Source organism: Delphinapterus leucas, chromosome 1 (assembly GCF_059928025.1).
Source record: "Delphinapterus leucas isolate spDelLeu-1000000601 "Yukka" chromosome 1, BTC_Dleu_Yukka2, whole genome shotgun sequence".
Classification (NCBI taxonomy): domain Eukaryota; kingdom Metazoa; phylum Chordata; class Mammalia; order Artiodactyla; family Monodontidae; genus Delphinapterus; species Delphinapterus leucas.
This window is the reverse complement of record NC_143129.1, coordinates 140680272-140706549: the sequence shown is the minus strand read 5'-3', so window position 1 is coordinate 140706549 and position 26278 is coordinate 140680272. Positions and strand designations below refer to the sequence as shown.

The 26278-nt window shown below is 43.0% G+C and overlaps 1 pseudogene; it reads left to right on the top strand.

Moving 5' to 3' along the window:
* Positions 1 to 6274: 6274 nt before the first annotated feature.
* Positions 6275 to 6456, top strand: LOC115801867 (U1 spliceosomal RNA; annotated as a pseudogene).
* The last annotated feature ends 19822 nt before the right edge of the window (positions 6457 to 26278 follow it).

Sequence of the window (26278 nt, the reverse complement as noted above, 5' to 3'; positions counted from 1 at the left end):
TTCTGCCTCTGTGGGTGTCAGGTGTCAGATCCCACTCCCTCAGCTCCTATGGACCCTTCTGGGCTCAGCTCCTTTCAAGGTCGCCTTCCTGGATCCCACAGGCAAAGCAGAGTACTGTCAACAGCATGCTCATCACACCCCAGATATTCTTATTTTACCTTCTCCCCCTGAATCGGAGCCGTCGGCTTCTGAATCTGTCTCCTCCATTACACAATGAGCCCTTTGAGGAGTATTGGGCTCTCCTCACAGGGCCTGACATCTAATGAATTCTTAGAATGAATGAATGAGTGAATAAATGAATGAATGAGTATTGAGAACAAGGACAACTTTTATGTCTTTATCTCTTGCAGCTCTTAGTATAGTGCTGAGGACATGGACATGTCCAGTTAAACATTGACTTACACATCTGTGGGGTACAATCAGAACTATGAGAGGGTAAATGCCTTCCACGAAGCCAGAAATATATCATGAGAAAAGCACTGGACAGGTGGTTAGGACATCTGGGCCCCATCGCCACTTAGCTCTGTGGCCTTGGGCAAGACATTAACATTTCTGAGCCTCCATTTCCCCAGCTATGATACTGCAGTGAAAAGTGCAAGAGGGCGTGGATGCTGAAGAACTCTGTGAAGTGCTGGATCAGCCAGTGGGAGTCAAAGGCATGATTCCTCCAGCTAATCTCCAAGTATCAGTCTAAGTTGGGTTTACTCAGTGCTACTGCAGGCCATGGGGCAAGCCTTTCCCACCCTTTCTCCTCTTCTTGGTCTGAGTCCAGGAAGATTTCCATCTGTACCTTGTTCGCAAGCCAGACTCGGAACCTAGTGTTTGGAAAAACAGGCAAATTATATTCTCCCAGGTGTATCCTGTCTACATACTGAGCTGTAAGGCCAAGATTGTTCTCAGAATAAAGTGAGTACACGCACGTGTGTGTGTGTGTGTGTGTGTGCATGTGTGCGCGCTTTCATTAGCAGGGTGGAGTTCAGGATAATAAAGGCAACTGTGGGGTAGTGGTGAGAGCTCTGAACTTGGCATCAGAATATTTGGGTTTTAATTCCCACCATTGTCACTTCTGTACTGGATGACTTTGGTTATATTCTTAACCTCCTGTAGCCTCCCTCCCTCATCTCTAATATGAAGGTGATAAATTTGCCACAGATTCATTGTAAAGATTAAGTGAAATATGGAATGTAAGGCAGCGATCCCAGAACCTGGTGTGTGGTATGTACTATATTGATGTTTGCTTGTTGATTTTTACTTGTATTAATAATAACAGTGTCTAATGTTTTCTAGGTGCTTTCTAAGCATTTCACATGTATTATATTTTTTAAGTCTCATCACAGTTTTAAAAGAGAGATCTTATTATCCCATCCTAAAGACTAGGAAATTGAGGCTTTAATAGGTTAAGCATCTACTCCAAGGTCACAATAGAGCTGGTAATTAAGAGAGCCAGGGCTCAGATGCATGTCTCTCTATCCTAAACTGAGGCATTTGGGACTTCCAATGTAAATATGTCTTAAGTCAACATTTTCCCCACTATCCTACTAAGAAATTATACTAAAGACACAATAAGAACAGGGGAAAAAGGCTGAAGATTCAAGTAATTGAAATATAAGCTTAATTACATAAGTATCTATGCAAACATGCACACTAAGAAAGATAATGTTGTTGACTGAAATTGGTTTGTTAAGAAGAAGAAGAGGAAGACAAGCACACTAATTGTGTCATTGCTTAGAGTAATGAACTAATAGATACTGTCCAAAAAGTAGAGAGAGCTAAAGGTGTTACATAAAGATATAATTAACATGGTAACCACTAGAACAGAAATACAAACCATCCTAAATAGCAGAAAAGCTATACGTAAAAATAACAAATCAAAACCATTTATATAGTGAATGTCATAAATACATAAATAATTGTAAATAAAGGCTAACTACCTTCTGATTCCAGCCAAGATGGATAAGACGGACTGAATTTATTCTCCCACCCGGAAACAACCAAAAAGACCAGACAAAATATATTAAACAATGTTTTTCAAGACTCTTGATATCTGGAAATGAAGAACAGTTATCTCTGAAAGACAGGAAACAAATAAGGTGAGCCCTACAACTGCCCCAGTTTACTATCTTGAGAGAGTTTTCAGTTTTTGGCATAAGGAAGGAATCCAGGCAGAGCCTAGAAGACTCCCTGAGTTGAGGAGATGAAGCTGAGAGTTCAGAGAGACAAAGGCAGATAGAATTCACAGGACAGAGTACTGAGAGGAAAGACTCACAGACAGAGGACTTTGAAGAGCTGCACAGGGTTTTGGTCAACACACACATGAGGAAGTTATCCAAGACCAGGGAAAGAACCCTCCAAAAGGATTAGCACTCTTGCATTTGTCAGTAACTCGTGGGTCAAAGACGAAATCAAAGGAAATTATAAAGTATTTGGAACTTAACGAAAATAAAAATACTTCGTATTAAAACTTGTAGAATGCTGCTAAAGCAGTACCTATAGGAAAATTTATAGCACTAAATGCTTATATTAGTAAAAAAGAAAGATCATAAATCAATGACTTCAGCTTCTACCTTAAGAAACTAGAAACAAAAGAGCAAATCAAACCCAAAATGAGCAGCAAAAAGGAAATGGTAAAGGTCAGAGCAGAAAATATGGACTAGAAAACAGAAAAGCAATGGAGAAAATCAATGACAATGGAAGCTTGTTCTTTAAGGAAGTCAATAAATCAATAAAACTTTAGTTGGACTAATCAGGAAAAAAAATAAAAGACATTTTCAATATCAAGAATAAGAAAGGCAGCATCACTTCAGATATTAATAGGATTACTAGGGAATATTATGAACATTGCTATGCCAATAAATTTGAAAACTTAGATGAAATGGACAAACTCCCTGAAGAATACAAACTACTAAAGCTCACTTAAGAAATAGAAAACCTGAATTGCCCTCTGTCAGAGAAAGTGAATTTGTAGTTGGAAACTAATTCTAGGCCCAACTGGCTTCATTGGATGAATCTTACCAAACATTTAAGGAAGATTTTACACAATCTACACAAACTCTCCCAGAAAATTAAAAAGAACTAATTCTGTGGTATCAGAATTACACTGATACCAAAACTGGACAAAGAAAAAAAAATAAACAAAAACAAAAACCTACCAGCCAATATTCCTCATGAACATAGAGGCAAAAATTTAAACAAAATTTTAGCAAATTGAATTGAACATATATAAAAATAGTAATACTTATGACCAAATGGAGTTTATCCAAGGAATGAAAAGTTGGTTTAATATTAAAAAATCAGCCAGTGACATTTATCATATTAGCAAAGTAAAAAAAAACACACACACACACACATTATGTTTATCTCAATAGATGAAATATCCATTTCTGATAAAAACTCTTAGCAAGCTAGGAATAGAAGGGAACTTTTTCAACCTGTTAAATGGTATCTATGAAAAACCTACAGCTAACATCCTACTTAATAGTAAAAGAATGAATGCTTCCCCCTAACACTGGGACAAAACAATGATATCAACTCTCATCACATTTTATCACCATTGCAATGGAGTTTCTATCCAGTGCAATAAGGCAAGAAAAAATAAAGGGAATCCAGATTAGAAAAGAAGAAATAAAATTCTCTTTATTCTTAGACAACATTATAGTCTACAGAAAATCTGATGGAATCTAGAACAAAGCTACTAGAACTAATGAGTTCAGCAAGGTCACAAGATACAAGATTAATATTAAAAATCAATTGTATTTCTATTTAATAGTAATGAAAAATTGGAAATTTACGTTGTGGAAAATAATATTTACAATAGCATTAAAAAATGTGAAATACTCAGGGATAAATCTGACAAAAGATGTGCAAGACCTGTATATTAAAAACTATAAAATGTTGCTGAGAGAAGTAACAGAAGACTTAAGTAAATGGAGAGATGCATCTTCTTCATGAGACCAGAGACCTAATATTGTTAAGATGTTAGTTCTACCCAAGTTAATCTATAGATTCAACACAATCTCAATCACAGCCTCAGTGGACATTTTTGTATCAATTGACAAGCTATTTCTAAAATCAATATGGAAATATAAAGAACCTTAAATAACCAAAACAACTTTGAAAAATAATAAAATTAGAGACTTAACGCTACCTGATTTCAAAATGTATTATAAAGCTGCAGGTATCAGAACAGTGTGGTATTGGTGAAAAGGCAAACAAATAATTCAATGGAACAGAATAGAGAATCAATAAGTAGAGCCATACATATATGAACAATTGATTTTTGACAAAGGTGTAAAGGCAATTTAGTGGGAAAGGATAGTCTTTTCAACAAATGGTACTAGGACAACTGGATAATCTATATCCAATTGCAAAAATATTGAACTTTGATTTATACCTTGCATCATGCAAACATTAACTCAGAATGGATCATAGACATAAATGTGAAACCCCAAACTATAAAACTTCTTAAAAAAAAGCATAGAAGAAAACTTTTGACCTTGAGTTAGAAAGCTTTCTTAGATACAACATCAAAACCATGATCCATAAAAGAGCAAATTGATAAATTGGACTTCATCAAAAATTAAGAACCTAATTTTTCTTGAAAGATACTATTAAGAGAATGAAAAGACAAACCATCGACTGGGAGATAACGTGTGTAAAGCTTATATCTGTAAAGTGCTTGTACACAGACTATAGTTGACCCTTGAACAACCTTGTGGATTTTCAACCCTCCACATGGTTGAAAATCCATGTATAACTTTCAGTGGCCCTCCATATCCAGTTCCACATTCGTGGATTCAACCAACCACAGATCATTTAGTACATGTTTATTGAAAAAAAAATCCACATATAAGTGGACCCACACAGTTCAAACTGATGTTGATCAAAGGTTAACTGTATATAAATAACTCTCAAAACTCAGTAATGAGAAAGCAACCCAAAAGACTTAAACAGACATTTCACCAAAGGAAATATGGATGACAAATAAGCATACAAAAAAGCTCAATATCATTAGGGAAGTGCAAATTCAGACCATAATTAAATACCACTACATGTGCATTAGAATAAGTACAGTTAGAAAGACTGACCATTTCTAGTGTAGGCTAGGGTGTGGAACAACCAGAATGCTCATGCACTGACAGTAGGACTATAAAATGGTACAACTACTTTGAAAAATAGTTTGGAAGTTTCTTATGATGTTAAACATGCACCTATCTTGTCATTCCACTTCTAGGTATTATCTAAGAGAATAACTTTTAATTTAGACAGAGAATTTTAAAACAATATCAATATGAGTATGTATATGAATGTTTATCACAGGTTTATATGTAATAGCTAAGAACTGGGAATAACACAAATGTTCTTCAACAGGAGAATGGGTCAACAAGTTGTGGTATATTTATGCAATACAATACTACTCAGCAATAAAAAGGAATGAAGTATTATACATCCAGCAATAAGGATGAATCTTAAAATTATGCTGTGTGAATACAAGTCAGACAAAAAAAGAATATATATTGTATGATTCCACTGATAGAAGAATCTTAAAAAATGCAAACAAATCCATAGTGGTAGAATGCAGATCTGTGTTTGCTGGGGGTGTGAGTGGGAAGTGGGCTAGGATGGGAGGGAGAGACTGCAAAAAGCTTGAGAAAAATTGGGGGCATGATGGACATGTACACTACCTAGATTGTGGTGATGGTTGTATACATACATACATATTCATATATACCCATATATATGTCAAAAGTTATCAAGGTGTACATTTTGAAGATGTTCACTTTATCATATGAAAATTATACTTCAATAAAGTTGATACAAAAAACCCATTACTTACTTTAAAAGTAAAATGTATGTAAAGTTGAGAATATAGCATACAACTAGATGACAGAAATAAGAGCCAAACATATCTCTTATATCAATAAGTATAAATGGGTATTAACTCACGAAAACACTATCAGACTGAACCACAAAGCAAAATTCAAATTAACCCAGAAAGGTTAAAAAGGTGGAAATGTGTAACAGGCAAATGCAAATTGAAAGAAAGCTGAGGTTGCCCATTCATATGAGAAAACATTGAATTCAGGTTTAAAAAAATGCTAAGCCAAACAAGGAAGATATTGTATAATGGTAAAGGGTGCAATTCACAATGAGGCTATAAGAATTTTGAAAATCAGTGAACCAAATTACACAGCAGCAATATTCATACAACAGAAATTATAAGAGATGCAAGAAGACATTAACAACAATAAAATCATGGTATTAAAAGGTAATTTATATACTTACCTGGCAGGGGAGATATCATGATCACGAAGGTGGTTTTCCCAGGGCATGGCTTATCCATTGCACTACAGGTGTGCTGACCCCCGTGATTTCCCCAAATGTGGGAAACTTGACCACATAATCTGTGGTCGTAGGGGAAAAAAATGTTAAAAGAAAAAAGAGGTAATTTATCCTCTTAGACTCTGATAGATCAAGCAGATGGATAAATAAATATAATAAATATCTAAACAACAAATATAAAACAAATCTAATTGATATATAGTTGTCACTTAGTATCTACAGGGAATTGGTTCCAGAACCCCTGCGGACACCAAAATCTGCAGATGCTCAAGTTCCTTATATAAAATGGTGTAGTGCGTGCATATAATATGTGCACGTTTTCCCTTACACTTTAAATTATCTCTAGGTTACTTACAATACCTAATACAAGGTAAATGCTGTGTTAAATAGTTGTTGGAGTGCAGCAAATTCAAATTTTGCTTTTAGGAACTTTCTTGTTTCTTTTTTTTTCCCCTGTGTATTTTTGATCTGCGGTTGGTTGTATCTGTTGATGTGGTATCTGTGGATATGGAGGGCCAATGTATTTCAAACTGTGTAATCTGAAAATGGAGACTACATCTTATGGTTTTACAAATCCCATTTTATACTCACAAAATTTGTCATATAATAGGTGCCCAAACTAAAAAATTGTAAAATGCAGAAACGCTTATGGCAATATTCTCTTCTTACAAAGCAAGAAAAATCGGAATTAAAATAAAATTTAAAAATAAATTTAGAGATTTATGTATTTCAGTTAAATAACTTTTAATTCAGACAGAGTTTTAAGCAACATTAATAAAAATATCATGTATTAAAACCATGGGATACTGCAAAGGCAGTTTCAGAGGTAAATGTATACCTCAATATTTGTATCAATTGAAAGTACAAGAGGTGGGCTTCCCTGGTGGCGCAGTGGTTAAGAATCTGCCTGCCGACAGAATTAGAGACACAGATGTAGAGAACAAACGTATGGACACCAAGGGGGGAAAGTGGAGGGGGTGGTGGTGGTGGTGTGATGAATTGGGAGATTGGGATTGACATGTATACACGGATGTGTATAAAATGGATGACTAATAAGAACCTGCTATATAAAAAAATAAATAAAATAAAATTCAAAAAAAAAAATCTGCCTGCCAATGCAGGGGACACGGGTTCAAGCCCTGGTCCGGGAAGATCCCACATGCCATGGGGCAACGAAGCCTATGCGCCACAACTACCGAGCCTGTGCTCTAGAGCCTGTGAGCCACAGCTATGGAGCCCGCGTGCCACAACTACTGAAGCCTGTGCGCCTAGAGTCCGTGCTCTGCAACAAGAGAAGCCACCGCAGTGAGAAGCCCGTGCACTGCAACCAAGAGTAGCCCCTGCTCGCCACAACTAGAGAAAGCTGGCACGCAGCAGCGAAGACCCAACACAGCCAAAAATAATAATAAAAGAAAAAGAAAGTATAGGAGGGACTTTCCTGGTGGTCCAGTGGTAAAGAATCCACCTTACAATGCAGGGGAAGTGGGTTCGATCCCTGGTCAGGGAACTAAGATCCTATATGCTGCGGGCCAACTAAGCCCGTGTGCCACAACTACTGAGCCTGCATGCCTCAAAGAGAGAGCCCATGTGCCACAAACTACACAGCCCATGTGCTCTGGAGCCTGCACGCCACAACTAGAGAAGAGAAAACCTGCACGTCACAGCTAGAGAGAAGCCCGTGTGCCTCAAAGAAAGATCTTGCTTGCCTCAACAAAAATCCTGCGTGCCTCAACTAAGACACGATGCAGCCAAAAATAAATAAAAGAAATAAATAATAAATAAATCTTTTTTTTTTTTTTAAAAAGTACAGGAACCAATGGACCAAACGTATGTCAAAAAGTTAGAAAAAAAAAACAGCCAAATTGTTGGAAAGCAGAAGGAATAAATTAATAAATAAAAAAATTTAATGTTAGAAAGCAGATCAGAATGAGTGAATGAATGAATGAATAAATAAATAAATAAATAGACTGATTCCTTTTAAAAAGCTAATACAACACAATAGATGAAATACTAGGTCACCTAATCACTGAAAAAGCTGTGGGGAAGAGGGGCGTGGAGAAAGGGCAATTACTAAAAATTATAGAAACATGAGAGTACAATCAAGAAACAATAAATATATGATTCTCCTTTGCAAACATTTTTTTCTAAAAATCTGGATGTAACAATTTTTGAGGAAAATGCAATATAACAAAACTGAGCCTAAAAGATATAGAAAATCTAAACAGATTGATCTGTATAGAAGAAATAGAGAAACTAGTCAATGATGTACTCACTTTCCCAAATTTCACGCCTAAAGAATTTCACCAGAAAATCCTACAAAACCCTTAAAGCAAATAATGACAGTTGTATTTAAACTATGTCAGTTCATAAAACAAAAACTTTCAAGTTTTCTTTCTTTTTTTTTTAAGAAGTGAGAATTCACTACTATCAAAATCTAACAAAGATTACACAAGAGATGGCTAGCATCGATTCAAAAATCCTAAATGAAATATTAACAAACAGGATGAAGCAATCAATTAAAAGAATAATACATCATAACCAAGTTGGGCTTAATCCAAAGCAAGCACGGTTCAATATGATTCATGATATTAGTAGATATAAGAAGAAAAACAACATAATCATCTCCATAGATACTGAAGAAGCATTTCACAACATTCAACAGCTGTTTTTTTAATTTTTAAAAAACCAATGAAATAAGGACTTTTGAATATTCCACATGTGTGTCTCAATCCAAAAGCTAGCATTATACTAAATGAAGAAATTCTCATCCTGTGTTGTCCAATATGGTAATTACTACCCACAGGTAGCTATTTAAATTTAAATTAATTAAGACTAATAAAATTCCTCAGTCTCAATAGCCATATGTCAAGAGTCCAAGAGCCCCACATGGCTAGATGTACCCTTTAGAAGTGGTCTCCTACGAATGCCCACTATTACCACTACATTATACTAGAGGCAGAAATAGTAATACATAACTGGAGGCATAAATATTAGAAAAGAAGATTAAACTGTCTCAATTTGCATACAATATAGTCGTATACCTGGTAATACAGGGAATCAACTAAAAGCCACCATAAATAAATAGATCATTCAGTAAGGAAGTGGCATACAAAATTAATGTACAGAAATCAATAGTCTTCACATATGCAAATCACAATTAGAATAGTAAGCATAACAGAAAAAAATCCATTTATATCATTAACCAAAACATAAAAGTGTAGACTTTATAAGAAATATGCAACTAAATATGAAGACAACTTTAAAACATTCCTGAACATCACAAAACAAAACTTAAATGAGAAAGTACATTGTATTTTTATACAAGAAGGTGCACCGTCATAAATATATCAATTTTCCTTATGTTATTTTGTAAGTTCATCACAAGCTCAATAAAAATGCAGCATGTCCTTTTTTTTAATAAACTAGACAAGCCGATTCTAAAACTCCTGTGAACAAATAAATGATAATATCCAGGGCTTCCCTGGTGGCGCAGTGGTTGAGAGTCCGCCTGCCGATGCAGGGGACACGGGTTCGTGCCCCGGTCTGGGAAGATCCCACATGCCGCGAAGCGACTAGGCCCGTGAGCCATGGCCGCTGAGCTTGCGCGTCCGGAGCCTGTGCTCCGCAGTAGGAGAGGCCACAACAGTAAGAGGCCCGCGTACCACAAAAAAAAAAAAAAAAAAAAAAGATAATATCCAGGCAAACTAGGAAACAGAATATCAGTATTGGAGGGTGGCTACCTTTACTATATAGTAACACATATAATAAAACATCAATGACTTAAACAACTTGGTATCCTTTTTTTAATTGATATGGTCCAATAGAACAAAATAAGACTAACAGTAGGCCTGTACTCTATGAGGATTTAATTCACGACGAAAGTGATGTCTCGTATCTGTAGGGAAAAGATAAACTATTTAATAAATGATGTTGGAAAAAAATGACTAGAGTTATTATGACTGCATAACAAACTGCCCCAAAACTTAGTGACCTAAAACTATGACGTTTATAGTGTTCACAGATTCTGAGGGTCAGGATGTCTGAAAAGGCTCAGCTGGGGAGGTCTGACGTGGGATGTCTTATGAAATTGTAATCAGATATTAGCTGGGGCTGTCGTTATCTGAAGGCTTGACCAGGGCTGGAGAATCCACTTCTGAGGTGGCTGGCTCACATGACTGGCAAATTGGTGTTGGATATTTTCTGATACCTTTAGTTCCTCTTCATGTAAGGGTCCTCATAGCACGGTGGCTTTTTTCCCTCAGAGTGAGGAATTAGAGGATTCCAAGGTGCAAGGTGCAATGCTAACTTTTATGACCTAGTCTCAGAAGGCACATGCTGTCGTGAGCATCATATTCTCTTGGTCAGTTACAAAAATCCACCCAGTTCCACTTTGCTATGAAGGACTGTCAACGTCACATTGTAAGAAGAGAATGTGGGGTGGACTCTATATCGATATGGCATTCTTTGGAAAATATAAAGTGTCACAGGTAGACATTTGGATAGGCAACTTCTGTGTGTCTGTAGCTCATATTAAGATAAATACCAAATGTATTCTAATATAAGTGAATCCATAAATATAGGAAGAAAATATGGGAAAGAGAATTTCTTTGCAACCTGAGAATTAATCTAACATTACTTTAAATTCATTAAAACTAATAAAATTAAAAGTTGAATTCCTCAGTTTCAATAACCACATTTCAAGGGTCCAATAGCCACATGCAGCTGAGATTCGGAAGATGAGGAAGGTGTGAAAGGGGGATGAATGGGCCGAGCACTGCAAAGTGGGGTGAGAAGCATGTGGTGCCACTGGGGCTGTAAGGAATTTACAGTGGCAGGATCAGATTTACATATTGTCAGGATCGCTTTGGCTGTAGGATAGGGAAATGGATGGGAGGGAGGCAAAGAGGCAGGAGACCAGGCAAAAGGTAAAGGGTAGGAAGATGGCATCTGGCCTGGAGCCAGCTGCGGCTCCCCAGTGTCCACAGGTGAAAGCACCTTTCTAGAATTGGGTTCAGCTCTAGTGGGGCCACTTCCAGAAACCTGCAGCAAACTTGAGACTTTAGAAATGAGCCAGAGCATAACAAGACAGTGAAGGAGTTCGAGACCAAGTGAAGGGGATGACTCAAAGCACCCGGGCAATTTAACTTGGAGTCTCAGAAACCAGACATCATCACAGCGGCCCTCACTCTTAGTGAAGCAGCTGCCAGGTCACAGAGGTCAGACTGTCCCTGGAGAAGCCGGCAGGTTCCCAGGCCAAGGAGAGGAGGTTGAGGTTTCCGGGCTTTCCCGAGGAGCGAACAAGATCTCTTTCTTTTGAAGAAGCTCAGATTCTTTTTTCCCTCCCTTCTTTTTGTAAAGGCATCCATCATTTGAGTCACTTGAGAATAAAACTGTTTTCCTCGAGAAAATTTCTGTGGGCGCCCGCGTAGGCGTTGGGACGGCTGCTGTCAGGGAACGGGAGAACATATGGTGGTCTGTTGTGAATGCGATCTGTTTCTTGTGTTGTTGTTAAACTTCCTCTCGTTAGCACTGGGCCTGTTACGTAAGAGCTTGAGGGTCCATATGGTTTGTTGCATAAGATGCCAAAGAGGAACACAGTTTTCTGTTGCACTGCAGCTAGTCCAATTGTGAGTTTGGGAAACATGTGGCCACAGCATCATATTTGAGTAATGAAGTCAAGTAGCCCTGGATTTGAACCTCAGTTCTACCACTCGTTAGCTGTGTGATCTTGGGTAAGTAACCTAATCTCTCTGAGATTTGAACTCTCCGAGATTTTATTTCCTCCTGTGTAAAATGGTGAAAACAGTACCAACGTCACAGAGCTGTTAAGAGCATTCAGAATTAATAATGCTAACTACAATTCACTGAGTAAATAAAATTTTTAGTGTTGCATGCTTTATAAATATTCTTCCTTTTAAACCTCATAGAACCCCTTGGAAATGGCTTTTATTATCTTCATGTTTCAGACGCAGAAACTGAGAAGAAAAGTGATGGAATGGCTTCCCTCACCTAATAAGAAGCCACGGAGCTAAGATTCAAACATATGTTCCTGTACAGGTGAGCCATCAAACCTGGGCTTCTTTGCCTCCAGTGCTGGTGAAATACAAGGCATATAACGGGTGCAGTAAATGTGACCCTGGACTGACCCTGGACTATAAGCTCCCTGAGGGCAAGGCATTTGGACAATTTTATTCACTACTGAGTTCTCACACTGAAAGCGGTGCCTTGTGCAGAGGAGGCAGCCAGTAATCATTCTCAGACTAGATAAATGGATTTTGCATTCATGGCAGGGTTGCCAGCTCTGCCATTTACTAGCTGTGACCGCAGGCAAGTTACTGAGCTGGATCGTGTTTCCACGGTTTTCTCCTCTGTATGTTGTGGACAATGGTGATTCCCTCCCAATAACTGCTCCATTACCTACCTTTCTCCAGCTTTATGAACCCTCTGTCCCAGGCTTACTTGTTTGTACTCTACACTACTTAAAACAGAACAAAATCCAAAACATACAACAACAAACGGACCTGTGCTTTCTAGAGCCCCATAACACATTGTCCTTAGTGAGGCAAATATATGCCAAGATTAATGTGTTATCTTCATCAGAGGGTTTTGCACTTCAGCAAGTGCCCTCTGGAAACATGGTAACTTAATCCACGCATAATTGCCTACTAGTAGAATTATAGCCAAACTATAGGCAGTTCATACCACTTGAGAATAAAACTGTATTACCTTGGCTCAGTGGAAACAAAGATGTGATCAACTACTGATAGCTGCATAGCGGTACAAGGGGTTGTGGAGGCTTGATTGCCATCTTGGGCTAAACTGATCTTCCTATATTTTACAGCTGGGGAAACTGAGGCCCCAGCAAGGAAAACTGACTTGTTTAAAATCAAATAGCTAATAGGTATCAGAAGCAGCATTCGATTCCTGGTTAGTCTGATTCAGAGTCCAGTGCTCTTGCCCTAATTTTCTGACCTTTTCTTGGACCTTTTTGCAGCTTCAAGACAAAGCTTCTCCCCCTCCCCGACCCCCCACCCCCCAAAAAAAAGAAAAGAAGAGAAAAAGAAAAGGGAAAGGGGACATCTATGGAGCATCTTCCCTGGGCTGGGCACTCTCTGTGAGACACTTTACAAACAAAAGACACTTCCCTTGATCCTCATTATAGCCTTATGAGGTGGGTAGCATTACCCCCATTTTACAGATGAGGAAACAGAGTCTCAGCACCATGATGAAATTCACCTAAGACCCCAGAGCTGGAGAGAGAAGTCTGTATCCTCCTCCCCACCCCCGCTGAGGATTTGAACCCATACTCCAGGGCTAAATAGTCTTCCAACCCACAGATTCAGGACTTAAGCATCTCCGCCCTCCCACCTGCAGAACCAGCTGTGAAGCCTTGGGCAGGGGACATAACTTCTCTGGGCCTTAGTTTTTTCATTCTTAACTGAGAACAATCAGCATACGTTCCTCAAAGAACGTTGTGAGGATTGAAGAAACTGAAGGACGTAAAAGTGAATACAGAGCGTGGCTACTTGTAAGTGCTTCTTCAATGTTAGTTCAAAACAAAAAAATCCAGCACGTGCAGCTTCTCTGTAGTCCCCGGAGAAGGCAGAGGAGCTGGTATGGCCCACACAGGGCCCAGGGAGGCTACAGCCTGACAGGCCTGCCGGCGCCTTCCTCCTTCGAGCAGGTTTTGGCACCCGGCCCAGGACTGAGAAGTCCCCATTCCTCTCTCCTGTCAACTCAGCAGAACAGGCTGTTTCAAGAGAAGGTGGTTCCCCCTGAGAAAATGTTCTTGCACGCCCTGGAGGCTCTTGCCCTGCACGTCGTCCCAACCAGCGATCAGCTGGGACAGGGCCTGGACTCCACCCTGCACAGCCACCATTCTTTTCCAAGTCTGCATCCTGACGAGTCATAAAAGGCAGTGTACGCTCTGAGCAGCTGTTGTCTTAGAGCACGGTCCCCTTTGGCCTGTGATGACATTTCACCACCTTCATCTCTCTGGGCCTCAGTTTCACACCCTTGAATATGGGCTGGTAATGTCTGGTCAACTATTGGGAAGGGAATCTGGGAGAGACCTCTGGAGACACGGGCTCCCTTACCTCACTGTCCATGCCTTTCTCAAATGTCTGCATCTGACCTCTGACCTCTGTCCCCTCCACCCCTACCTCGCTGGCCAAGGTCACTATTGGAAGTCCAAATGACTCTTGACCTCTCAGCAGCAGGGGGAGCACTCTGTCCTTGCCGGCTCCTTGCCACCTTGTTCTCTTGACTTCTTTTTTTTTTTTTTTTTTTGCGGTACGCAGGCCTCTCGCTGTGGCCTCTCCCATTGCGGAGCACAGGCTCCGGACGCGCAGGCTCAGCAGCCATGACTCACGGGCCCAGCCGCCCCGCGGCATGTGGGATCTTCCCGGACCGGGGCACGAACCCGTGCCCCCCGCATCGGCAGGCGGACTCCCAACCACTGCGCCACCAGGGAAGCCCTCACCCTGTTCTCTTGATTTGCCTCTTCCCTCTCCGGCCACTCCTTCTGATTCGCCTCTAAGGGTCCTTCCCCTGCTCCAGTCCTTACATGTTGCAATTTCTCCAAGGTTCAGTCCCCAACCTCTTTTCTCCGCACTCCACACACCCTCAGTGTGCCCTCACCCCTGGTTTCAGGTCCAATCCTGATATTTAGGACTCAGCACTCAGCCTCTATCCTGGAGGCCTCTCCTGCCCCCAGACCATCTCTCCAGCTTCCTTCTGGGCTCCCAGCTGTCTGACAGCCACCTCAAACTCAACCTGCCCCACACTCCACTTGTACAGTCCTCATCTTCACCTCCCAGCCATCCACCCTGTGATCCGAATCTCAGGGAAATGCACCACCATCCATTCATTAAACGTGCAAGGAGCAGCTTCGGGGTGCCAGACACTGCTGCGGGTGCAAACAGGACAGCAGGGAACAGAACAAAGTCCCTGCTCTCGTGGCATTTATGCTCCGTCTACCAAGATGTCTAGTGACCTGGGACTCGTTGCAATTGTCTTCACCATCCATATGTAACTGGACACCAAGACTCGTCAGTTCTGCTTTCGTAATATCACTTGGATTGGTCCCCGTCTTTCCAGCCATTCTTACTACCATGGCTTAGTTCAGGAAACTGCTTCTGACATGGTCTACCAGCCTCGAGTCTTGCCCTTCCAATCCACTTGACATTGCAGCCAGTGTGTTTTAGAAACACAAATCGGGTTACGGTCCTCTTTTTGCTCAAAGCCTCCCATGGCCCCTTTCCACCACCTTAAGGATGAAGTCCACTTAGCTGGCTAGATATGTATCAGTCAGTTAGGGGTCTGCCAGAGGAAGAGAGCCAGGGGGAGATTAGGAGTCTATCTCCCTACCTCCCTATCTCTAACTATCATCTCGAGATTTATTTCAAGGAATTGGCTTCTGCGGTTGTGGAGCCTGGCTAAGCAAGTCCCAGAGGTGTAGGTCAGGCTGAAGGCTGGAAACTCTCAGGTAGGAGCTGACACTGCAGTCCACAGGTAGAATTGCTTCCTTCTCAGGGAAACCTCAGTTTTGTTCTTAAGGCCTGTCAATGGATTAGATGAGGGCCACCCAAATTATTAAGGATAATCTTTACTTAAAGTCAACTGATGGTAGATGTTACCCATATCTACAAAATACGCTCACAGTGACACCCAGATTAGTGTTTGATTGAATAACTGGGAACTACAGCCTGGCCAAGTCGACACAGAAGATGAAGCATCACTACATGATACTCTTGGACCTGCTCCATCTTTGTCCTCACCTCTTTCCTTCCCTCTGTCCCTACCTCACACTCCAGGCTCGGTCACCCCATGCCCTGTGCCAGCTGGCCTCCTGCCACCTGTCCCTGCACAGACCTGAAATCTTACCCACCCCTTTCCTAGATGACTCTTATTTGTCTTTAAAACCACTCAGGTGCTGCCTTCTCAGGAAGTCTTCCCTGCCTCCGTCCCTGTCCAAGCCCTCTGAGCTAAGCGCACTGCCTCTGAGTTTGCAAAAACCCCACTATTCCCACGAGATGGAGACTGCCTGTTGGCTGCATGGTCTGCCCCCCTACCCCAGCATGGGAACAGCTCTGGGACAAGAACTGAGTAACTGTCATTTTCTACCACGTCACTCTGTGAAGTCCCCACATTGCACAAATCCCAGTCAGCAATCATCTTTTTTATTTACTTGTGTATAAGTAACCCCCCACACCCAAAATTAGAATATAAGCTCCATGGACATGGGAAATCATGCCTGTCTTATTCCGTGCAGTATCCCTAGGACCTACCTGTGCCTGGTACATAGTACATGCTCAATAAGTATTTTCTGAGTGAATGAATTAATATTTGTTTGAATGCATTGAACGATAAATACTTAAGTTCTAGGCACTATTTGGGGGGCTGGAAACATTATAATCCACAAGAAGGGCAGGGGTCTGCTCTCATGGTGCTTATATTCCAAGGAGGGGAGGCAGACAGCAACAAAGTAAATGTAAATAATCAGGCTAGGGGAAACGAAAATGTAATATGACTGAATGAATAAGTGAAGGGACGGATGAATGAATAAATGAATGAATGGCTGGGAAAAATTATAAATATATCTGGCTTCCTCTAGGGGAAGTGCCACATTGGGAGAGGGGTGGGAAATAGTGGAATGGGCACTGGGTTTGGAGTAGAAATTAGAACCATCTGACTCGGTTCTTTGCTGGTGGTACATGTCTGAATAAATAACCTAGCCCCTTATACCTGGGTTCCCAATTTGGGATAAAGAGCTTTCAGAAATTGCTTTGTTTCTCTCACAGGGCTATCATATCACATGAGAGAGCAACCATAAGTGAATTTAGTAACTATGAAACTCTGTACAAAAGTTAGGGGTCATTGTTGTTGATATTGTAATTGTTGCAAACGGAGCACTTGAGTTCTGCAAGTTAATTGTATTGTTTAGTTTGAGAGAGGCAGAAAGGAATTTTGGCATGAGACATGTGGGTTTCAGTTCCATTTCAGCCACAGAATGGTGAGCCGTGTGACCTTGAACATGAATTATTTCACCTCTCTGGGTCTTGCTTTCCTGACCTGTGAAAATGGGGAGAACATTTAGAGCCATCTCAGAAGGATGTTGCCAGGTTTAAATGAGACAGTCCATTCCAAGCGCTTGGCATTAGGTTGAGCCCATATGAATGGCTCAGCTAATGTTAGCTATTAATAGTCATTCTGTCAATCACTGGTGGCTGTTCATAAATGGAGCCATTCATGATTCAATTTCTCAAGTCTCACATTTCTGCCGGGGAACTTCCCGAATTCTTTATGTACCAACACCTGTGATTATGCAAAACTCCGTTTAAAACCACAATCAGCATTCATACCCAGAACATAAACAAACAGAGAATTTGATGTTCAGTACACTCCCTCCCAACTTTCCAAAAAGTATTTTCTGGAACATAGAGAGAGATGTACTCTCCATTTCTGTAGAAAACAAGTGTTGCTGGTTTTATGATCCTATAACCCTAAACTGTTATGTTTTTTCGTGTAAGGTGTTTTAGAATTCCCGTAAAGGAGTGCTTGTCGAGAGAAAACACAGCTGGTGCCCAATTAGAGAGGTGATCAAGACCAGTCGACCGGCGGACTCTTAATTAAGCTGGACCCCAAGCTGCGGGAGGGATGGCGGCTGGGAAACTGAGGTGGCCCCGCATGCTCACGCAAAGGCAGTGACTGGGGAAGGCAGAAGATTTTCTTCAGGAGGCAAACAGTTGGTCATTTCAGTGACCCCTGAATTTAAGATTTATGGCTGGCTCTGCAGAGGCTGACACCTGATTTTGGCTCACTCCTTTCCAGAAGCCTCAGAGCCTTCAACTTCTACTTAGGCATCAGCTCCTGTCTTCTTTGTCATCACAGACCCCTGGGAAATTGCCAGAAGGGGAAGAGAGATAATCAGCTTCAGGAAGGCCTCCACTGATGACCTGTCTGTGCTTCTCTCCTGCATGGCCATCTTCAGACAACTGCTATCTTCCTTACCAACCCAACACCCACATCCCAGTCTCTCCCATTCTAGCCTATGGCTGCCGCCTTCTCTGCCCCTCTTCCCACTCTGCCCTCTAGAGCCCCTATATGTACCAAATGCATGCCATTCAAAACCTGGCCGCTCTGTATGCCTCATCTCCGGACTTTAAGTGGAACCTGTACCACTCACTCTCTCTTTGGAGATGCTTTGCTTTTCCATATCCCACATACCTCAGGGCCAAGAGGCAGGATCAAGTTTCTTGTCTCCCAGGGCTACTTAAGTCATAATCCTCTGCCCTCTGTCACACACACACACACACACACACACGCACACACATGCACACACCTACACCTGCTCCTGGGCATTTGGTAGCCATGTTTGGAAAGAGATGTTGTACTTGCTGTGCCCTGAATAGTTGCTCTGTGTCTATTTGTGAGGCAGTAGCAAGCGTGGTCTTGGGACCCGTAGCCTGAGGATCACCTGGGATCTTCTTAGAAATGAAAAATCTCAGGCCCCACCCCAGACCCCTAGGGGAGGGTCCCAACACTCTGTTTAATGAGCCCTGGGAGATTCTGATGCTCACCTATATTGGAGACCCACTCATGTAGCAGTTAAGTATAGGGGCTCTAAAGCCAGTTTGCCTGAGTTCAAATCCCACTTCTGACACATTAGTACATAACCTTGGCCAAGTTATGTAGCTCCACCTGTGCTGGGAATAAAAATGGTACCCCTGTGTAGGGTGTCATGAGAGAATTGAAGCAGCCATCCATAAAAAGTGGTTAGGATAGTGTGTGGCATATAATAAGCTCTCATGGACTGTTAACTTTTATTATCGTTACCATTGAATGGAACTCTTAATAGACTCCTGGTTGTTGGATGTTTGCATCTCAAATCCTCCCGGTTGTCATCATCTACGACTCTTCAGTGATTCTTCTACATCTAGTGCTTCTCCAGCTTTCTACTGGAGAGGGGAGTGGGCTTCCACACAGAACTTTTTTGAGGTCTTATATTTATATATCTATGTTTGATTATTAAAAAGTCATTATTTCCAAAGCTCATCTCCTGGTGAAATGTACAGCCCAGGGAGCTGCAATATACTTAATCAGTGGCTTGTTATAACCGTCCCTGGACTCCCATTCTCCCCAGGGAATGGAAGCACTGCTCCATCTGTCAGAAACTTGACCTCCTCCGCTCTGGGGACCTTCACCTTTATGCCACTCCAGCTACCCACACACAAAGCCACACCTGGCTTTTATCTTGGCTGGCTATTGCTCCACCCCTGAAATCTCAAACAGCAGGGTCCCACTCTCTGACCCCTCCCGCTTATCTTTCCAGAGCTCTCTCACCAACACTGGCCTTTTGACCTCCTCCTGAATTCCAGGCTCTGGACGCCTCCCTCCTTCCCTTCCCAGACTTTCAGATCTTAGTCTCACTGTGTCTATTCTTCTGATACATTGATGGATGGACATGTAGCGTGAGCAAGAAATAAATGTTTTGTGTCTGTCAGCCTCTTAGAATGGTTCTTGTGTGTTGTTGTGTTTTTTTTAAATTTCTGCAGCATGACCTGGGTCATCCTTACTTAGGCACCTGCCTCCTGGGTGAATGTGAAGATGAAAGGAAGGCATGTAAGTAGGGCACCAGGCCCAGTTCCTGGCCTGTAATAATTGTTCCAGGAATATTAGCTATTACTCTTATCCACCCCCCTCCCCAAATCATAGAGTCCATGGCACTACCTTGCAATGTGTCTGCAGATCCCCAATCAAGTCAGTCTCCCTTCTGTTCAATAGCAATTCCAAACTTCATCCTTTATCTTCTCACCAGACCCACAGCCTTCATAGAGAAAATAGAAGTGATCAGGTGGGTACTTTCTCAATGACTTTTCTCCAGATCGGCAAGTTTCAATTTCATTGAAATTGAAGAGACAGTTGGGTTCTATGTCCTGACTGCAGGAGTTGGAGGGCAGAAGTAGAGGTGACTTCTAAGACTGGGAAAGGTTGGATGTTCACTCATTCATTTATTCACCCATCCATTATAAATAACTAGTGAGAAGGGATCTGGGGCTTGGAGAGACATGACGTGAAGATGATGGAAGATTGAGACCTAAAGGGACAGCCAGGACAGACCTATTTTTCTTTCCCAAATTGGCACTCTCTGTGCCGTCTCTTGCCTGCCTCGCCTACCCAGGTACATCCAGTGGCCAAAGGTGGGAAGTGGGAGACGGGACTGAAGCTCATGAATCAGGCCATCCTGACACCATCCTGGGCATATAGAGGAAAGAACAAGAAGCTCAGTGAGGAATCTGTGAGGAAAGTTGGAGGAAGAAGATGAAGTGAGGAAGACACTTCTGGAGCCCCCATCCACCTTCCATGATGGCTACCTGAGCAGTTGACCCACAGAGGCCTTCATGATTCCCCCACCTCCAGGCAGGTTTTCCTGAAACCCCAGACAGACAGACAGTGATGTTTCTCCTCTCCAGACAGCATCCTCAGCAGCTACCGCTGACACAGCCTCCCCACCCTCCATATGGGTGGGATAAGTGGGCAGTCCAGTCCCCAGGGGTGATGCTGTAGGTGGCACCAGGAGTAAAGTCACAGACATATGCAGACACAGAGACCTTTGATTTTCTCCCAGACCCAGGGACATTTGCGACTCTCTCTTCTCTTTTTTTTTTACATCTTTATTGGAGTATAATTGCTTTACAATGGTGTGTTAGTTTCTGCTTTATAACAAAGTGAATCAGTTATACATATACATATGTTCCCATATCCCTTCCCTCTTGCGTCTCCCTCCCACCCTCCCTATCCCACCCCTCTAGGTGGTCACAAAGCACCGAGCTGATCTCCCTGTGCTATGCAGCTGCTTCCCACTAGCTATCTATTTTACGTTTGGTAGTGTATATATGTCCATGCCACTCTCTCGCTTTGTCACAGCTTACCCTTCCCTCTCCCCATATCCTCAAGTCCATTCTCTAGTAGGTCCGTGTCTTTATTCCTGTCTTACCCCTAGGTTCTTCATGACATTTTTTTCTTAAATTCCATATATATGTGTTAGCATACGGTATTTGTCTTTCTCTTTCTGACTTACTTCACTCTGTATGACAGACTCTAGGTCCATCCACCTCATTACAAATAGCTCAATTTCGTTTCTTTTTATGACTGAGTAATATTCCATTGTATATGTGTGCCACATCTTCTTTATCCATTCATCCGGTGATGGACACTTAGGTTGTTTCCTTCTCTGGGCTATTGTAAATAGAGCTGCAATGAACATTTTGGTACATGCAACTCTCTCTCCTTTACCTGTCACTCAGCCCCACCATCCGGATACAAATCCAAACAGTCATCGGCACCCTCCATAGGAAACTGGGATGGAAAGTCCTTGGAGGCAAAGCAGGTTCCATCTGAAAGGGGCTTAGGGACTCGCAAGTGCTACCCCTGGGGAGAAGAGGGCCGCCCACCCATTCCAGGAAGATCCAGGAGTCCTGAGGGCAGCTCCTGAAGAGACAGAAGGGCCGAGCAGCCGGTGTCCAGGGTGATATTCCATTAAGTGCAGCAGGCACAGAACCTCGGGCCCACCGTACTTTAAGTCAAAGAAAGTGTTTTAGTATATAATATTAATGTATTTGCCTTTATACCAATGCAGGTGTAAAATATAATTATACATACACATATGTACATGCATATGTGCATGAGTACGTATGTGTACATACATGTATATGTACACATATATGCACATTTCTGAAGAAAGGGGTCCATGAAGCTAAAAATGCCTAGAGCCCACAAAAGTTCTCTTGCAGCCCTGCTCACATCACCTCTTGGGGTCTCAGTTTCCCCATCTGTAAAGTACACACCATAACACCGTCTGCACCGTTCGCCTCCACAGTGCCACAGTGCCATCCATGAGCTATCACGTTCCCAATTCACAGTTTGGAAGGCTCCCCACGGACACCTCATACAACATCCAAACCTCCTAACTTTGCGTTTGAAGCCTTTCACTGTTTTCCACTTTGAGCTTCTCCCGCTTTCCCGGAATGCACAGCTCTCCGACTAGAAACAGCGTGCCTGGCAGTGTTTCCAGGATGAGCTAAGCCTCAAGTTTCAGCATGCCTTTGCACACTCAGAGCCCTTTTGCTTCAAAGATACCCCCTCTTCTCTGCCTGATGGTCTCCTATTCACAGCATTGCTACATAATTTGTTGGGCCCAGTGGACGATGGAAATATGGGATCCTTTGTTCAAAAATTCAGAACTCCAAGATGGCAAAGGAGAACATTAAACGAAGCACGGGGGTCTTCTGAGCACAGGGCCTGGTGTGACAGCACAGGTCACGCTCCTATGAAGATAGGTCTGGCTCCTCCTCTTCCGAAGTCAGCTCAGGTCTCACCTGCTTTTTGAAGCCGTGCTTGATCCCTAAGACAAATAATAGGAAGGCACAAAATGAAGCACTTCTTATGTCCTAGCCGCCATGCCAAGCACTTTACAGCCAGGGGTTCATTTAATCCTCACAAATGCCCCACGAGGTAGGTAGGATTATGGTCCCCATTTTGCAGATGAAGAAACAGAGACTCAGCAAGCAGGTGTCAGAGCAGGCATTTAAACCAAGGGCTGCCTGGGCCCAGAGTTCATGCTCTTACCAGCTAGGCTGTACCAACCCTTCTGGCTCCATAGCCTTTTAATCTTGCATTTGCCATCCAATTTCTAAACTCCCCAGCCCTCACCCTGTTCCCTCAGTCCCTGGGCATCCATCCTTTCAGCACCTCTGGCCCTTCAAACACACCAAGAAGTCAATGTCCTTCTTTCCAGCCCATAGTAACTTCTGGTTTCCCAGGAGCCACGCATTGAATTGAAACATCTTTTCCCTGGGACACCTGGGGATTATCGGTCAGTATTCTCACGTTCCCTGTGACCCTAAGTTTAGTCCATTTGGGCTCCATAAGGTCTTGTGAGCCCCATGCTTCACCTCCAGTGCCAGGGGTAGTTCAGTCCCTTTTTATCCTTTGCCAGACATCAACGTTCCCCTCACTAGCCCGTTTCTTTCTCCAATCTATCTGACCCCCTGCAGCCATCCTCTCTTCTAAAAAATGCAGACCTGTTCATGTCTGTCCTCTTTAAGATCCTTCTGTTCTCTCTGTTTTCTTCAGCTCCCTGAGCCTGGTACACAAGGCACCACCAGCCCTTCCACTAGAACCCTCCCACATGATCATCACTAATTACTTCTTTGAAATTCCCAGAAAGAGTCATGCTTTCTCATGTCCCCATGACTGTGCAGATGACACTTGCTTACTGGGCATGCCCTTCCCAGAACTCTTAGAAAACTCCTCCTGACAAGTTGGGACTCGTTTAGCCTCACCTCCTCCAGGAAGCCTTCTATACTGGCCCTTCCCAAGGCTGAGTTAAGGGCTTCTTCTCTGCCCTCCCCCAACCCCAAAACTCCCAGAGCTTGCCTCTGGCCCAGCACTTACTTGGGCTTAGACCCCTTTGGAGGTGGAGACCACATCTAATTCACCTCTGGGTCCCCAGCCTCTGGCACTGGACCTCTTTGGGACCTAGAAAGCACACAATAGGTATTTTCTGAGTAAAATCTATAGATGAATGACCATTGGGCCAAGATGCATCTGACCCTGGTCACCTCTCTGGCCTCAGGGGCTCCATTGAAACACAGCTGGGCATAGCTACCTCAGCAGCATGCAGAGAACAGGTGTCTGAATTAGACTAGAAGCACTGAAGGCTCTGGAAGGAAGCAAGATGGACAGATCATTGAGTAGCTATTGCGTTTGAAACTTCTGAGAAAAGACTTACATTCTCAGATGGATAAATGTGCTTAGAAAATGAAGCGTATCGCATTAAAAACTGAGACCTTAATTTCAGCAAAAAGAATGAGTTGTACAAAAAGAGAAATTTAATCATCATACTATATGGCTCAGCTGTGATCTACGTGGTTGCAATACTAAATGCTAAATCTAACCAAAAATTATGTTGTAACTGGACTGGGAAGTTGGGGTAAGGGGAAGCGGCTTTGTAGGGAAGAGAGCTAGATCCTTCTCTTCCATCATAGCAAGTCGATAGAACATATCTCAAACTGAAAATGAAGAAAGAGATGTTTAAACACATTATTTAGAAATATGGGGGCTTCCCTGGTGGCGCAGTGGTTGAGAGCCCGCCTGCCGATGCAGGGGACACGGGTTCGTGCCCTGGTCCGGGAGGATCCCACATGCCGCGGAGCGGCTGGGCCCGTGAGCCATGGCCGCTAAGCCTGCGCGTCCGGAGCCTGTGCTCTGCAACGGGAGAGGCCACAGCAGTGAGAAGCCCGCGTACCGCAAAAAAAAAAAAAGAAAAAAAGAAAAGAAGTATGGAGTTAACTACGGAAGAAATACTCTGGGCAGTGAGATTTGGGGATGGAGGGAGATGGGCCTGGGGAAAGGGCCTTACAGGACTGTCTGACTTTCTGAACCATGTATGTGATGTTGGTGAAACACACATATAATTTTTTAAATATCACCTGTGGTTTGAAAGCAGGGACCTGTCGTGAGGCAAGCGTCTTGTTCAATCAGCCTGACTAATATCCAGAAACACCACTTGTGTAGTTCATCCCAGCCCTCCCAGCCCTGGAACCAGACTGGGCTGCGCCACCTCCCCTGCCCTCCACGACCCAACCCCACCCTGCCACGCACAGCGGCCTTTGCTCCCTGCAGCCCGGCCTCCTCCCATTTCTCCTGCAGACACTGCTGCCCCCACCCTTTGGCTTTCGCTCGGGCTGCGCCCTCTGCCTCCGCGTTAACACCTTTCCTCCCTTCTGCCTTCCCAGCTCTTCCTTCCGACACTAAGGCCGTCGGGGACAAGCATGTTGGCTTTTCCCCGGCCAGCGCTGCAGACATCTGAGGGGCTGTCGTGGGCTGCACTTCCCTCCCCTGGGCCTTGACACCATCCCTGCTCTCTGGATCTGAGTGAAAAGGCCTGAGGAGCCCCGTTCCAGCACCATCACACCCACCTGTACCATCACAGCCAAGGACCTCTCTGAGTCTGTTTCCTCACCTGGAAAATTGAGATGTTCGGGACCACTCGCCAGGATGTTCATGAGGGTGGGCTGACATGACCTTTGTGGGAGGGCGCAAGCTGACCCCCCGCTTTCAGGCCCCCTCTTCTCTAGACACATCTTGCCCAACGGCGGCAGCAGCTGCAGTAAATGCTCACATTTATCAAGTGTTTACAACGTGTCGGCACTGCCCAAAATGGTGCATCATCTCATTGAACCCTTACAGTGGATAACAGTATCCCCATTTCACAGATGACAAAATGGGGGCTCATCCAGGGTAACTTGCTGGTGAATCTACCTGTCGCCCCCCACATTAGACCACAGCAGCTCCAAGCCGAGGAGAAGTGTCCACCCCTGTTCATAGTGGCGTTATCACAGTAGTCAAAAGATCCATCAACAGAAGAACGGTAACATGTGGTCCGTACACTCAATGGAATGTTGTTCAGCCTTAAAAAGCAGAGGATTTCTGACACAAGCTACAACACAGACAAACCTTGAGGACATGATGCTAAGTGAAATAAGCTAGGCACAAAAAGACAAATATTGCGTGATTACCCTGATGCAAGGTTCCTAGAATAGTCAAGTTCATAGACACAGGGAGTAGAATGTTGCCGGGAGCTAGGGAGAGAGGATGGGGAGTCAGTGTTTAATGGTACAGAGTTTCAGTTTGAAAATGTGAGAAATCTGGAGGCGGATGGTAAGGATGGCTGCACAAAAATGTGAATATACTTAATGCCACTCACAGAACTATGCACTTAAAACATGGTTAAAATGTTAAATGTTAAGCGGTATATTTTGTCACAATAAAATGTTTTAAAATGTAGTTAGAGGGGCTTCCCAGGTGGCGCAGTGGTTGAGAGTCTGCCTGCCGATGCAGGGGACGCGGGTTCGTGCCCCTGTCTGGGAAGATC